The following is a 15188-nucleotide window of genomic DNA, read 5'->3' as shown; positions in this document are numbered from 1 at the left end:
CTTTGGTTGCTCGGTTTGACTCTCAAAAATAGCTACCAGTCAAGGTTGGTCAATCACGTCCTAATATGATTACTAGTTAGTCATTTAGTGGTTTCAAATAGAGCACAAAGTTCCTACACGTATATACTACATAACATGCACTCACTTTAATAGTTCACGCCCATATAAACATTCCACTTATAGCTACTCAAGAGCAAGCATACGATATTGCACATAATACTTTCATTGCCATATAACATGTTAGATCATCCTCAGATAACATACTTGTAACATCCGTCAAAAAACGAATATCCAGAACTCCGACCCGTTTTGAAATCTGAATCCTAACCTTTGAACATTGAGAATTTTTTTTTCTATAACCATGTCGATCAGAGTTATCGTATATATATATATATATATATATATATATATATATATATATATATATATATATATATATATATATATATATATATAGGGGATGGTTCAAATGAAAACCACTTTTAACGCGAAAACTCGAAAACTAACTAAAAAAAGCATAAAAAACACACAAAAAAAAATTTTTTTTTTTTTTCAATTTTTTTAATAAAAATCGCTAGTTTTTATATATAAAAAAAAACTTTTTTTCAAAAAAAAAAAAAAAAAAAATTTGTGTAGTGCACATGTGTAATAATACACATGTGTAGTACACAGACACATGTGCAGTATTACACATGTGCACTACACAAAAAATTTTTTTTTTTTTTTTTTTTGAAATTTTTTTTTTTTTTTAATAAAAAAACCTGCGAAAATTTGATTGAAAAAAAAAATTTTAAAAAAAAAAATTTTTTTGCATGTTTTTTTGGCTTTTTTTAATTAGTTTTCGAGTTTTCGCGTTAACTAGTGGTTTTCATTTGAACCTTCCCCTATATATATATATATATATATATGGAGGGAGGTTCATTTGAGAAGAAATTTAATGTGAGAAGAAAAAGAAGAAAAGGCATAATGGTAAAACATTAAATAGTTTGTAACTCATTCCATTAATTATGTTATCTCTAATTAATAAAGCAAAAAACATTTTATCCTACACATTCAAAATTTATCCTACATATATCTTACACTTACCGAAATTTACCCTACGCATATCTAAATTTATCTTACACATTTAAGAAATTATCCTACACATATACTAAAATTTATCCTACACATGTCGAAAATTGTCATTTACCCTAAATTATTTTATCTTGAGAGAGTATATTTAAAAGTGAGTTACAACTTTATTTAGTTAGCTAATTAATTACAATTAGAAATTTACCTATATGCCCTTATAAATAACATTAAATATACATATTAAATGAAGTAAAATGGAGAATTTCTATTGGTTCAAAAGTTATTCTTTTTATTCTTACAAAATTTTTCTTCTCATTTGAACCCTTCACTATATATATATATATATATATATATAGGGAGAGGATCATGAGAAAACTACATATATATGAGAAAACTAGAAAACTAACTAAAAGCCACTAAAAAGGAGGGTGGAGACTTTTAATGAAGGAGGGGGCTCTTTTAATGAAGGAGGGGTAAAATTGGAACAAAAAATATATAACTTTTCAAACATTTCCCATTTCTCCATACGTTATCATTTTAAAACAAAAATGGCACCATAAGATCACAAATTTTCTTATCTTTCATTCGAGTATATTTTTTATGACATAAAAAAAGATTTATGGCATCGTTTTGTTTTCAATACTATTATTATAGTAGTGCACATGTGCAATAAAACATGTACTACAATGTGTATTACATGCTTAAAATTAGCTTTTTGAGTCTAGTTTAGCTTTTAGGGTTAGTTTTTTTGGAGGTTTAGGATTAGGATTAGGTTTTTGGGTGTGGGGGGGGGGGGGGGATGGGGGTTTAGGTTTTTGGGGATGGGGGTGGGGGGTTTAGGTTTTTTTCGGGTTTATGTTTAGGGTTTAGTTTTAGGTTTTCGGGAGGGTGGGGGTGGGGGGTTTAGGTTTTTGGGGGGTGGGGGGGTTAGGCTTTTGGTGGGAGGGAGAATTTAGGTTTTTTGGGGGGTGGGGGGGTTTAGGTTTTTTGGGGGTGTCAGTGGGGGGTGGGTTAAGTGGTTTAGGCTTTCCGTATTAGTGCACATGTGCAGTACAACCAAAAAAAATTTTTTTTTTTTTGAAAATTTTTTTCCATACATAAAAAGTAGTGATTTTTCTATAAAAAAATTGTAAAAAAAAAAAAAAATTGGTATGTTTTTTTACGTTTTTTTAGGCTTTTTTAGTTAGTTTTTTGATTTTCTCATTTAAACTAGTTTTCTCATGATCCATCCCCTATATATATATATATATATATATATATATATATATATAAGTACAAGTATAACAAACTATTATACAAATTTATTCTATTTAGGATTTAAAAAAAAATAAAAAAACTTTTTATTTGATAACCCATTTATAATGATTATTAAAATGAACTTATGACTATTTGCGATTTATAAATATTCAAGTTTTTAGAAACCATAAAGCATAAGATTTATAAGTCAACTTTAAGAAATCCATTTCTTTTATTTTAAATTAACCAACAACCCTTTATTAAAACATCACTATTTTGTCTTGAACAAAAATAGGTAATGAAACTAAAGCTTTTTGGCGCCAAAATCGTTAACAGCTCGATCCTTTCCTTTTTCCTGATTCTTGATTGAAGTAATTGAAGCCTTCCAACTTTGTATCAATCATGAACAATGCCATATCCTTGTCCTCATTCAACAATCATCCTGTAAAGTTTTCTTCATTTCCATTTCGGAAGATTTTAAGAGATTTCCAAAGCAAAGTCAACCAAGTTTCCATTCTAAGTTGATCGATGATTCCTCGATGATTGACATAGTTTCCGCGTTTCCACTTTAATTGCGTTAAACTTTGGTTTGGACACATAGAGTAACATCGTTTCGGGTATATACTGTTAATGTGTAATCATGTTATTCACGTTGGATATGAGCAACTTCAAACATTTTATTATGCTATGTATCAAACTTGTATACTCGCCAACATATTTTGTTGATTTTATTTTAATACATATTGCAGGTTGATTAGTACAAGACTCAAGAAACAAGCTAGGATGGCTTTAGATACCCATTTTAGCAATTAAACAATATTTGAATTTATGTTTACTATTTGAAACAATGTATTATTCTTTAGTTTTAATAAAATGATTTAATTCATATTGTCACATTTAGTGTTATGTTGTTTTGAGCAATTTGTTCGTCTCATCCCAATGTTTCCGCCATCGGTTGGGGTGTGATAGATTGGTATCAGAGCCATAACTATAGGGAATTAGAAAGATTGCCATACTTTTCCCTAGTCTATAGTAGGAATACTCTGATACCAGATTGGTATCAGAGCCATAACTATAGGGAATTAGGAAAAGTAGGGATGCTTTTACCTAGTCTATAGTTTAGGGGCTTTATCCTTATATGTTGTTTAAAACAATTTCCTTTCTATCTCATTTGCTTCTCTCTATTCTCCTTGGTCTTTTAACATGCATGCCTTTCCTAAGGCTAACACAATACACACTTGGAGGCTTTGAAGACACTCTTATAACACAATCGAAATGACTCACCAAAATAGGGGTGATTTCCACATTTGGTGATGACTTTCACTCAGCTATACTTTGATTTTTGCACGAAATCTACCCTCAAGTTAGGAGTGATGTCCAAATCTCGAAGGGAGTTTTCCATTTCATACTCTAGTGGACCCTTATCTTTTGATAAGTACCAACCACGTTAGGGTACGATGTTATCAAGTTAGAGGTGAAACTCGCATCTTGTTAACTAGTCCCACTCTTCAATTTTCAATCTCGCCAAAGTTTTGATTTTCCCAATCGATTAAGGACGTGTAGTAACTGGAAGGACAAATATCGTTAGTCGCTCCTCGATGAGAGTATTTGTCTATTAGGCCAAAGCACGCTTCCTTAATTCGAAAAGGACTTCGATTTACTTTGGAATAGTCATATGTTACGTTCCGTGACAATCCATGTTTTACGATAAATCTCTTTTATGCTATCTCAATTTTAATGTGTTTTACATTTGTGTGATATGTCATTTCAATCTAATACATGCATGCCAATACGTTATATTGGATTCGTGTCGTTGGGTTATTCTTATGTGATGAACTTGTCCTTGAACCCACACCTTAACATGTATAGCACTATGCGTAGTGCTATAGGAGTAGCGCACCACCCGTGTGTTACGCCCCAATTTCCACCGTATACGACGTTCAAAATAAATAGGAAAATTTTTGTAAATTTCGGCATGACCCATTTGTTTAAAACCATTAACTACCTGTTTACACAACAAAACTTCAAAGTCTAACCATCTTGACAATTCCCTAAACGGGCAAAGCTTACATTAGACCCGATATGACTACAACTACTAAGTTTTTACCCTACAACAAGACAACAACATACTACATGGACTTAAAGTACATACGACCACAAAATTGACCCATTTCAAAAGTAATTTATAACGGAAGCGTGAGGCGGGCGTAAACCAAGTGTGCACGTTCCAAGCCGTCCAATCGCCTAAGTCGAGGATTTACCTACATTAAACATCAAACTTTAAAAAGTTAGTAAAGGCGTTTATTTAGTCCACAATACCAACATGGTATTTACAATCATCTAAATACTTCCATTTCTTATACGCATTCGATTACCCATTTAGTAGGTATGGCATACAATCTCATAATGAGATTTAAGCATTTCTCATCCGACCCGATAACATCGGGTTAATTGCTTTCAACTTAAAAATCTTTCGTTCTATCCGTATAACGGATTGAACCTTTTTGCATACGATTTTGCTTACATGACCACCCGTTCTAGACGGATGTCTCATATCATTACCCGACCTAGTCGTAAGAACCGGTCGGTTTGCATAACTTAGCATAATCCTTCTTTAGCATAAACGAATCCGCAAGGGATTCACCATTCTTTTACTAACACCGCAATAACTAAAAACATAGGATAATTCTTGTAACAAGGGTCGTTCAATATAATTACTAACGAATAAATAAAAAGTAAACTTTCGTATGAAACGGATCATACCTCGGTCTTGTACACCTTCCGCCCTATTAGTGTTCGTGCTTTCTTCCTTCACGCCTACAATATAACATTCGTTTGCTTACTTAGTCAAATTCAAATCATTTCAGCATTTTCTTTTCATACCACACAAATAATCATCTCTTAAGCATTTTATCAAACACTTGGTGGGCATTATATTTACAAGCATAATGTACAAGTACTCATAGCATGGATTCTACTTTGTTTACTTCCTAGTCTAACAAAATCAATTTAATTCATATCTTTTCTTTCATTTTATGCTAACTCATCTAATTTATCTATCACATACAAGATCATGCATCAAATCACAATTGTAAGTATATTGTAGTAATCATCATATTCATCAAGATCTTACATCAAATGGGTATAAACCCTAACCCCTTCAATAATCGAATTTAGACAGAATTCTCAACCTATTATGAGTTCCTTACTTATAATTGCATCAGAAATTCACCTAATTCACGTTTGGGTTAAAAACCCACTTTTCATCACTCACCAAAAACAGGAATTTCGACTTACCTTTTGATGTTCAAGCTTAGATGGATGAAAATTCGGGTTCTAGCATTGGTTTGGGCTCTCAATTTCTCCTTAACCTTGATAATCTCTAAGAGCTAGGGTTTCCCCCTTTTTGGTCTCTGCCTGATCGAACAACAACACACACCAGTGTGTTTGTTTTTGTGAACTTTCTAGAGTAGTAAGATTTTTATTACAACTTACAAATTCAGCCCTTATGGTTATAAGTGTTGGCATTTATCACACTAACTTTCTTTCTTATTAACTAGTATCACTTTAAATTTAACTGGGTTAAATTTTCTTACACTTTTATACACTTAAAGCAGCATAAACGAATAGCATATTTTGGGGTGTTACAACTCTACCCTCCTTAAAAGAGGTTTCGTCCCCGAAACCTGAATACATAACAAATTAAATGTTGACATACCAAAGAGGAAAGGGTAGTATCTTCGCATTTCATCTTCTGATTCCCACGTAAGTTCCGACCCCTTTCGGTGCTGCCATTGCACCAACACTTGTTTAACGGCTTTGTTACGAAGGTTCTTTACTTTTGCGTCTTTAATGGCTATTGGCCTCTCGACATAATTCAACCCCTCATCTAACTCGATATCATCGAGAGGTACTAATGCTGTTTCATCCGCATGACATTTTCTCAATTGCGATACGTGGAAGGTATTGTGAATTCCGTCTAGAGTAGGCGGTAATTCTAATCGATATGCAACCCTTCCAATTCGAGCCAAGACTTTAAACGGCCCAATATACCGAGGGCCTAATTTGCCCCGTTTACGAAAACGGATTATGCCTTTCCATGGCGACACCTTCAACAGAACGAAATCTCCAACTTGAAATTCAATGGGACGCTTTCTCTTGTCTCCATAAGCTTTTTGCCGATCCTGGGCTGCTTTCAGGCGAGCCCTAATCAATTCAATCTTTTCATTTGTTATTGCTATTAATTCACTTGGCGCGAGCTCCCTCTGCCCCACTTCACCCCAACATACGGGAGTTCTACATTTCCTCCCATATAGTAATTCATATGGTGCCATTTGAATGCCACTGTGGTAACTATTGTTATACGAAAATTCCACTAGTGGTAAATGGTCATCCCAATTTCCCCCGAAATCTAAGGCACACGCTCTCAACATATCGATAAGTGTTTGTATGGTTCTCTCTGACTGGCCGTCAGTTTGAGGGTGGTAGGCGGTACTTATGTGCAATCTCGTTCCCATACTCTCGTGAAATCTTTGCCAGTAGCGAGAGGTAAACCTAGTATCACGATCCGAGATGATTGACACGGGTACCCCGTGTCTAGACACGACCTCGTTCATGTAGATTTCCGCCATCTTCTCGGAAGAATAGGCTTCTTTGATGGGTAGAAAGTAGGCGCTTTTCGTAAGTCGATCTACGATTACCCATATTGTATCATGCCCCTTTTTCGTTCTTGGAAGCTTGGTTACTAAATCCATCGTTAGTTCTTCCCATTTCCACAACGGTATCCCCAATGGTTGAGATTCTCCATAGGGCTTTTGGTGTTCCGCCTTCACTTGAGAACACGTTAAGCATTTTGCGACATATTTGACGATGTCGCGTTTCATGCCCGGCCACCAATAATTGGTTTTTAAATCTCGATACATCTTCGTAGCCCCAGGGTGGACCGAATAACGTGACTTATGTGCTTCGTCGAGTAGTGCGACCTTGACTTCACAAAATCGGGGTATCCAAATTCGGCCGAATCGCGTCTTGATCCCGGTCGAATTTTCTTCTAGTTTATCGATTACGCCTTTTAACCTTTCTTTCTTTAAATCTTCCGCTCCAAGCGACTTAATTTGAGATTCACGTATCGTTTCAAGTAATCGTGGCGTAACTATCATCTTCATGGACTTTACACGGAGAGGAGACGGGTACTCTCTTCTGCTTAACGCATCGGCTACCACGTTTGCTTTTCCCGGGTGATAAAGGATATCACAATCATAATCTTTGATGAGTTCCAGCCATCTTCGTTGCCTCATATTCAAATCTTTCTGTTCAAAGAAATACTTGAGGCTCTTATGATCCGAGTAAATCGTACATTTCGCACCGTATAAGTAGTGTCTCCAAATCTTTAAGGCAAACACTACTGCTGCCAATTCCAGATCGTGTGTTGGGTAGTTCACCTCGTGAGGCTTTAGTTGCCGCGACGCATAAGCAATAACCTTTCCCCTTTGCATCAAAACACAACCTAACCCCTGGTGGGAAGCATCTGAATAAACAACCAGATCTTCAGTTCCATCTGGCAATGTCAGGACCGGAGGACTCGACAATTTCTCCTTCAGTATACGAAAAGCCTCTTCCTGTTCCTTACCCCACACAAACTTTTCTTTCTTTCTCGTCAGTCTGGTTAGAGGTAGAGCTATCTTCGAGAAATCCTGTATGAACCGCCTATAGTATCCCGCGAGGCCAAGGAAACTCCTTATCTCAGTCGGACTTTTCGGGGAAACCCATTTCATTACAGCATCAATCTTTGATGGATCCACTAAAACACCTTCCGCATTGATCACGTGGCCTAGAAACTGCACCTCCCTGAGCCAGAAGGCGCATTTTGAAAATTTTGCGTAAAGTTTCTCCTTGCGGAGAGTTTCGAGTACTTCACGCAAGTGCCTTGCGTGCTCAGCTTTGCTTCGCGAATAAACTAAGATATCATCTATGAATACTATTACTGATTTGTCTAACATGGGTCGGCACACCCGGTTCATAAGATCCATAAATGCAGCCGGCGCATTCGTCAACCCAAACGACATGACTAGAAATTCGTAGTGCCCATAACGGGTTCTAAATGCAGTCTTTGGAATATCCCCTTCCCGTACCCTAACTTGATGGTACCCCGAACGCAGGTCTATTTTGGAGAACCAACTCGCCCCTTGTAATTGATCAAAAAGGTCGTCAATTCTAGGTAAAGGGTAGCGGTTCTTTATGGTCAGCTTGTTTAATTCTCTATAGTCGATGCACATACGCATCGATCCGTCTTTCTTTTTAACAAAAAGGACGGGTGCTCCCCAAGGCGACACACTTGGGCGTATGAAGCCCTTATCTAGGAGATCTTGCAACTGTGTCATTAATTCTCGCATCTCGGTGGGAGCAAGTCTATAGGGAGCCTTCGCAACTGGCTCCGCGCCCGGATTTAATTCGATGCGAAACTCTATCTCCCTTTCGGGAGGAAGTCCCGGCAATTCTTCCGGAAATACATCCGGAAATTCGTTCACGACTTCAACGTCTTCAAGCTTCGGTAGGGTTTGTCGGGCATTTCCTACATAAGCTAAGTATGCTTTACTCCCGTTAAGTACGTATTTGTAAGCTTGGACCAAGGTACACAACTTGGTTTCCACGTTTCTTTCTCCTTGAATACTCAACTGTCTTCCACTTGGTGCCTGGATGAACATTACCTTATTTTCGCAGTCAATCTCCGCATGGTGTCGCGCCAACCAATCCATCCCCACAATCATTTTAAATTCCCCCAAAACCATAGGTATGAGGTCGATGACAAATTCCTCATCTTCTATAGTGAATTTACAGTTTCTACAAACCTCGTGTAACATGTAGATCTTACTATCGGCTATTTCTACTTCTAGTGGCGTTGACATTCGTTCGATCCTAAAGGACGGATGTTGTATAATTTCATTCGAAATAAATGACATAGTAGCTCCGGTATCGAACAGAACATAAACCGGTATGGAGTTTAGTAAAAAGATACCTGAAATCACATTCGGATGAGACTTGGCTTCTTCGGATGTAATTTGGAACATTCTACCCTTGGCCCTAGGACCTTCTTGTTTCTTATCTTGTTTCTTATCTTCCTTCTTTGACTCTTGCTGGAGTTTCGGGCATTCAGATTTGATGTGCCCCTTTTCGAAACAGTTGAAGCAAGTCTTTGGGCTATTCGGGCATTGATAAGATGAGTGTCCCTCCTTACCGCATTTATAACACCCCTTCTTGCCTAACAAGCATTCCCCCGTATGAAGTTTTCCACAAGTCTTACACGGCGTGATACCACTCTTCGACTTATCCTTCCTTCCTTGCTCTTGATACTTCCCCTTTTTGGTCGGGGTCGAACTTCCACCTTTTTCATTTGGTCTCTTTTCTCCACGCTCTTCGCCTCTTGATCTCAATTTCTCTATCCCGCGCTAGATTGATGAGCTCATCAAGAGTCTCACACTTCGAGGGAGTGATGAACTCCCTAAATTCTGCCTTTAATACGCCATAAAAGCGGTTAATCTTCATCCTTTCAGTTTGCACAAACTCTCCACAAAACTTCATCTTATCCAAGAAAGTGTTTGATATCTCATTTATCGTCTCGTTTTTCTGTCGGAGGCGTAAGAAATCCTCTTGAATCTTATCAATGGCTGACTGAGGGCAGTGATATTTCATGAAGGGATCCTTAAACTCTTGCCAGGTCATCGTTTGGAGTCTTTCTTCGCCTATTTCCTTGCTATGCGCATCCCACCAATCTTTCGCCTGAAGGGTGAGTTGACCCGTAGCAAACATCACTTGATCTTCTCTATCACACCGGCTTCGTATAAACACTGCCTCCATGTTTGAAATCCATCTTTGGCATGCGATCGGATCAATTTTACCATCATACGTTGCCAGATTGCACGCCATGAAGTCTTTATACGTGCATCGTCGTTCCTTGCCTTTACTCCTAGACCCCTCCATTAGTTCTTTCAATTCCTCGATCTTACTGGTCATCATAGCATCTACAATTCCCAAGACTCTACTTTCTACCTCTTGAGCTAATCGTGGAAGATTGGCCTCTATAACCCCTTCAGCTACTTCCGTGACTTTGTTCTCAAGTGCTTCTTGTCTAATCGCATCATCACCATCATTAACGTTGCTTGCATCAGCCATCTATACAACAGCATATTTTTGTTTAGTACAGTTTGCAAACTTTTAGTATATCATTGTACATTAGTCCACATTTACTTAATCCACCTCACATAATTCGGCTCATCGCTTCCTACTTTTCACGAATTCATTCTTGTTGAATTCACTAATTGTGATTTCACACGCCCAACAGGTCTTTAACGAATTCTTTTTAATCATCAAATAAGTTCTTAAATTACCCGGCATCACAAAATATGAAAAACAAGAAAAAATCAGCTTTCGACATTGTGTAAGCCGTCGGCGACGGCTAGGTTGCCCGTCGGCGACGGGCTCGTGAAATGGGCGTCGGGGACTTTTACCCGTCGGCAGGGTGTTAAGGCGTCGGACAGGAGCATGGCGTCGGCGACGGGTGTCTGGCCGTCGGCGACGGCCAGCCGTTTGTTAACTCGCTGCAGCTTCTTTTTTTATCATTTTGGTTCTTTTTTTGAGTCCGTTTTCCAGCCGCGCTGGTCTGGAGACCTCTTATTCTACCCCAATATCATTTTATAGCTTGCATAGCTTAAAACCTTAAACCGTGAATACATTATACATTCTTATACTAAACGAATAGTCGAAGCTTTACCTCGTTGACGATCTCGGAGCGAGCACACTTTTGCGTGAGCCAATAGTTTGAGTTCAAGCATTATCATCCTCGCTCGAATCCCTCAAACCTTGGCTCTGATACCAACTTGTTACGCCCCAATTTCCACCGTATACGACGTTCAAAATAAATAGGAAAATTTTTGTAAATTTCGGCATGACCCATTTGTTTAAAACCATTAACTACCTGTTTACACAACAAAACTTCAAAGTCTAACCATCTTGACAATTCCCTAAACGGGCAAAGCTTACATTAGACCCGATATGACTACAACTACTAAGTTTTTACCCTACAACAAGACAACAACATACTACATGGACTTAAAGTACATACGACCACAAAATTGACCCCTTTCAAAAGTAATTTATAACGGAAGCGTGAGGCGGGCGTAAACCAAGTGTGCTCGTTCCAAGCCGTCCAATCGCCTAAGTCGAGGATTTACCTACATTAAACATCAAACTTTAAAAAGTTAGTAAAGGCGTTTATTTAGTCCACAATACCAACATGGTATTTACAATCATCTAAATACTTCCATTTCTTATACGCATTCGATTACCCATTTAGTGGGTATGGCATACAATCTCATAATGAGATTTAAGCATTTCTCATCCGACCCGATAACATCAGGTTAATTGCTTTCAACTTAAAAATCTTTCGTTCTATCCGTATAACGGATTGAACCTTTTTGCATACGATTTTGCTTACATGACCACCCGTTCTAGACGGATGTCTCATATCATTACCCGACCTAGTCGTAAGAACCGGTCGGTTTGCATAACTTAGCATAATCCTTCTTTAGCATAAACGAATCCGCAAGGGATTCACCATTCTTTTACTAACACCGCAATAACTAAAAACATAGGATAATTCTTGTAACAAGGGTCGTTCAATATAATTACTAACGAATAAATAAAAAGTAAACTTTCGTATGAAACGGATCATACCTCGGTCTTGTACACCTTCCGCCCTATTAGTGTTCGTGCTTTCTTCCTTCACGCCTACAATATAACATTCGTTTGCTTACTTAGTCAAATTCAAATCATTTCAGCATTTTCTTTTCATACCACACAAATAATCATCTCTTAAGCATTTTATCAAACACTTGGTGGGCATCATATTTACAAGCATAATGTACAAGTACTCATAGCATGGATTCTACTTTGTTTACTTCCTAGTCTAACAAAATCAATTTAATTCATATCTTTTCTTTCATTTTATGCTAACTCATCTAATTTATCTATCACATACAAGATCATGCATCAAATCACAATTGTAAGTATATTGTAGTAATCATCATATTCATCAAGATCTTACATCAAATGGGTATAAACCCTAACCCCTTCAATAATCGAATTTAGACAGAATTCTCAACCTATTATGAGTTCCTTACTTACAATTGCATCAGAAATTCACCTAATTCACGTTTGGGTTAAAAACCCACTTTTCATCACTCACCAAAAACAGGAATTTCGACTTACCTTTTGATGTTCAAGCTTAGATGGATGAAAATTCGGGTTCTAGCATTGGTTTGGGCTCTCAATTTCTCCTTAACCTTGATAATCTCTAAGAGCTAGGGTTTCCCCCTTTTTGGTCTCTGCCTGATCGAACAACAACACACACCAGTGTGTTTGTTTTTGTGAACTTTCTAGAGTAGTAAGATTTTTATTACAACTTACAAATTCAGCCCTTATGGTTATAAGTGTTGGCATTTATCACACTAACTTTCTTTCTTATTAACTAGTATCACTTTAAATTTAACTGGGTTAAATTTTCTTACACTTTTATACACTTAAAGCAGCATAAACGAATAGCATATTTTGGGGTGTTACACCGTGAACGTGAGGTCATGTTAAGTCTTTCAATTGCGGTACACGATGGGTTGACCTGTTTATTCACATGCCAGTGATACGTTAATCTTGTTAACTAAGTATGTGATGTGGATTGTTCTAAATTTTTATGCTAATACTCATATTTCCAAAAATGGAAGCTTATCGTAAAGATAGGAGTGATTTCCTTAACTTGACGATTAGCTCCGCTCACTTTACAACTTCACCAATGAGCTAGGGGTGATTTCCTTACCTCGGAGGTAGTTACCAACTCCTCTTCTTTCTCAACGAAACTTTATATTTGAACGTTACTTTCGTTTCAAGCTTGGAAACATGAATCGCACTATCTTCGCAATCTAACAAAATAATAATATTCCCTCGCGAACAAACTAATTTTACAATGCTTTCATTATATATGTTACGCTACATGAAATTCATGATTATGCTATGTGAAACTAGTTGAACCTTTTATATGCTACGTGAAACTAATTGAACCTTTTGTATGTTATGTGAAACTATATGTTATCTGACGCATTCATGAAAACAATTTTTCTTAAACAAAACATTATGATCAAGTCTCATCTATTCTCTCTTTTGAATCTTTAGATGTCATCTTTTCAAAAGTTTTCCTCTTAGATTTCGAGGACGAGATCTCCTAAAGTAGGAGAGACTGTAACATCCGTCAAAAAACGAATATCCAGAACTCCGACCCGTTTTGAAATCCGAATCCTAACCTTTGAACATTGAGAATTTTTTTTTCTATAACCATGTCGATCAGAGTTATCGTATATATATATAGAATAAATTTGTATAATAGTTTGTTATACTTATATATATATATATATATATATATACAAGTATAACAAACTATTATACAAATTTATTCTATTTAGGATTTAAAAAAAATAAACAAACTTTTTATTTGATAACCCATTTATAAGGATTATTAAAATGAACTTATGACTATTTGTGATTTATAAATATTCAAGTTTTTCGAAACCATAAAGCATAAGATTTATAAGTCAACTTTAAGAAATCCATTTCTTTTATTTTAAATTAACCAACAACCCTTTCTTAAAACATCACTATTTTGTCTTGAACAAAAATAGGTAATGAAACTAACCTCCTAAGCTTTTTGGCGCCAAAATCGTTAACAGCTCCATCCTTTCCTTTTTCCTGATTCTTGATTGAAGTAATTGAAGCCTTCCAACTTTGTATCAATCATGAACAATGCCATATCCTTGTCCTCATTCAACAATCATCCTATAAAGTTTTCTTCATTTCAATTTCGGAAGATTTTAAGAGATTTCCAAAGCAAAGTCAACCAAGTTTCCATTCTGAATTGATCGCTGATTCCTCGATGATTGACATAGTTTCCGCGTTTCCATTTTTCCGATCAATCATGAAACTAGTCCCCCTGTTTTCCACGTCTCACCGGTGGGGAGTATCGTGACGTAGTTGATATCATCATAGTCAAACAACACAACATATAAATGCACAGTGGAAGCAAAAGATAGATTTATTTCAACTGAATAAATTGTAATGTTAAGTATCACAAAACAGTCGAAACAGAACCACAGGCGGATCAAATAAAAAGGAAAATTGTTCAACAGACTTTGACATCTAAAGCTTGCGAGACTTGAGTAATGATGCCTGGAGTAGCCAGCCTATTTCGTCTAGTACCTGCACTTAGCCTTTTTGGAAAATACGTCAAGTTTACACTGGTAAATACAACTTAACTGACTCATTTTGAAAAGAGTTTAAAAATTGATTTGAATGCACTTCGGCAAAATATTTTTATAACTTGGGGCAATTAAAATAATCTTGTATACAGTTTTACTCATTTGTCGTCCATTAGGGCCGGTTTGTAAGGTCGGACTTAAGTTAACTGACACACCACAGGTATAATGCCCACAAGGTCGATTCCTTAAAGTGGGATACCAGTTTTTACATAATGCATCTGTCAAGTGTACGCCTACACCCCGTGCTTAGGTCGTGGCCATTTCTTTGAATGATGCCAAGGATATCCGGGACATGGTCATTGTAACAACTCTCACTAAAATTAATATTTAATATGATAATTATCCAATAAGGAAACCCTAACTGAGACACCCAAGTGATTATGCATAAACCCTAAAATTTCCAGAACAATCGGGATCAGGATCAGGGCCCCTAAAACTCAAAGGGGGTAACCCATAGCTAACGATTATCAATATAAAACGTTGTTTAATTCTTATTTGTCAAAATCATCAAGTCAGCAAGGCTAGTCC

The 15188-nt window shown here is 36.7% G+C and overlaps 1 long non-coding RNA gene across 3 annotated transcripts; it reads right to left on the bottom strand.

Moving 5' to 3' along the window:
• Positions 1-4257: 4257 nt before the first annotated feature.
• Positions 4258-12735, bottom strand: LOC110903156. 3 transcript variants are annotated; one of them, XR_002571701.2, is made up of 4 exons: positions 12571-12735; positions 12037-12090; positions 5071-5124; positions 4258-4568 (listed from the first exon to the last, which is right to left on the bottom strand). It is a non-coding gene; the product is annotated as an uncharacterized LOC110903156 (long non-coding RNA). The 3 variants fall into 3 exon arrangements; XR_002571700.2 differs by lacking the exons at positions 12037-12090; positions 12571-12735 and adding an exon at positions 5605-5756; XR_004875698.1 differs by lacking the exons at positions 4258-4568; positions 5071-5124 and adding an exon at positions 11224-11534 and having other exon boundaries at positions 12571-12728.
• Between the last annotated feature and the right edge of the window lie 2453 nt (positions 12736-15188).

The sequence above is a fragment of the Helianthus annuus genome, chromosome 13 (assembly GCF_002127325.2).
Source record: "Helianthus annuus cultivar XRQ/B chromosome 13, HanXRQr2.0-SUNRISE, whole genome shotgun sequence".
In the NCBI taxonomy this organism is placed as follows: Eukaryota; Viridiplantae; Streptophyta; class Magnoliopsida; order Asterales; family Asteraceae; genus Helianthus; species Helianthus annuus.
This window is presented reverse-complemented; position numbering and strand designations above follow the sequence as displayed.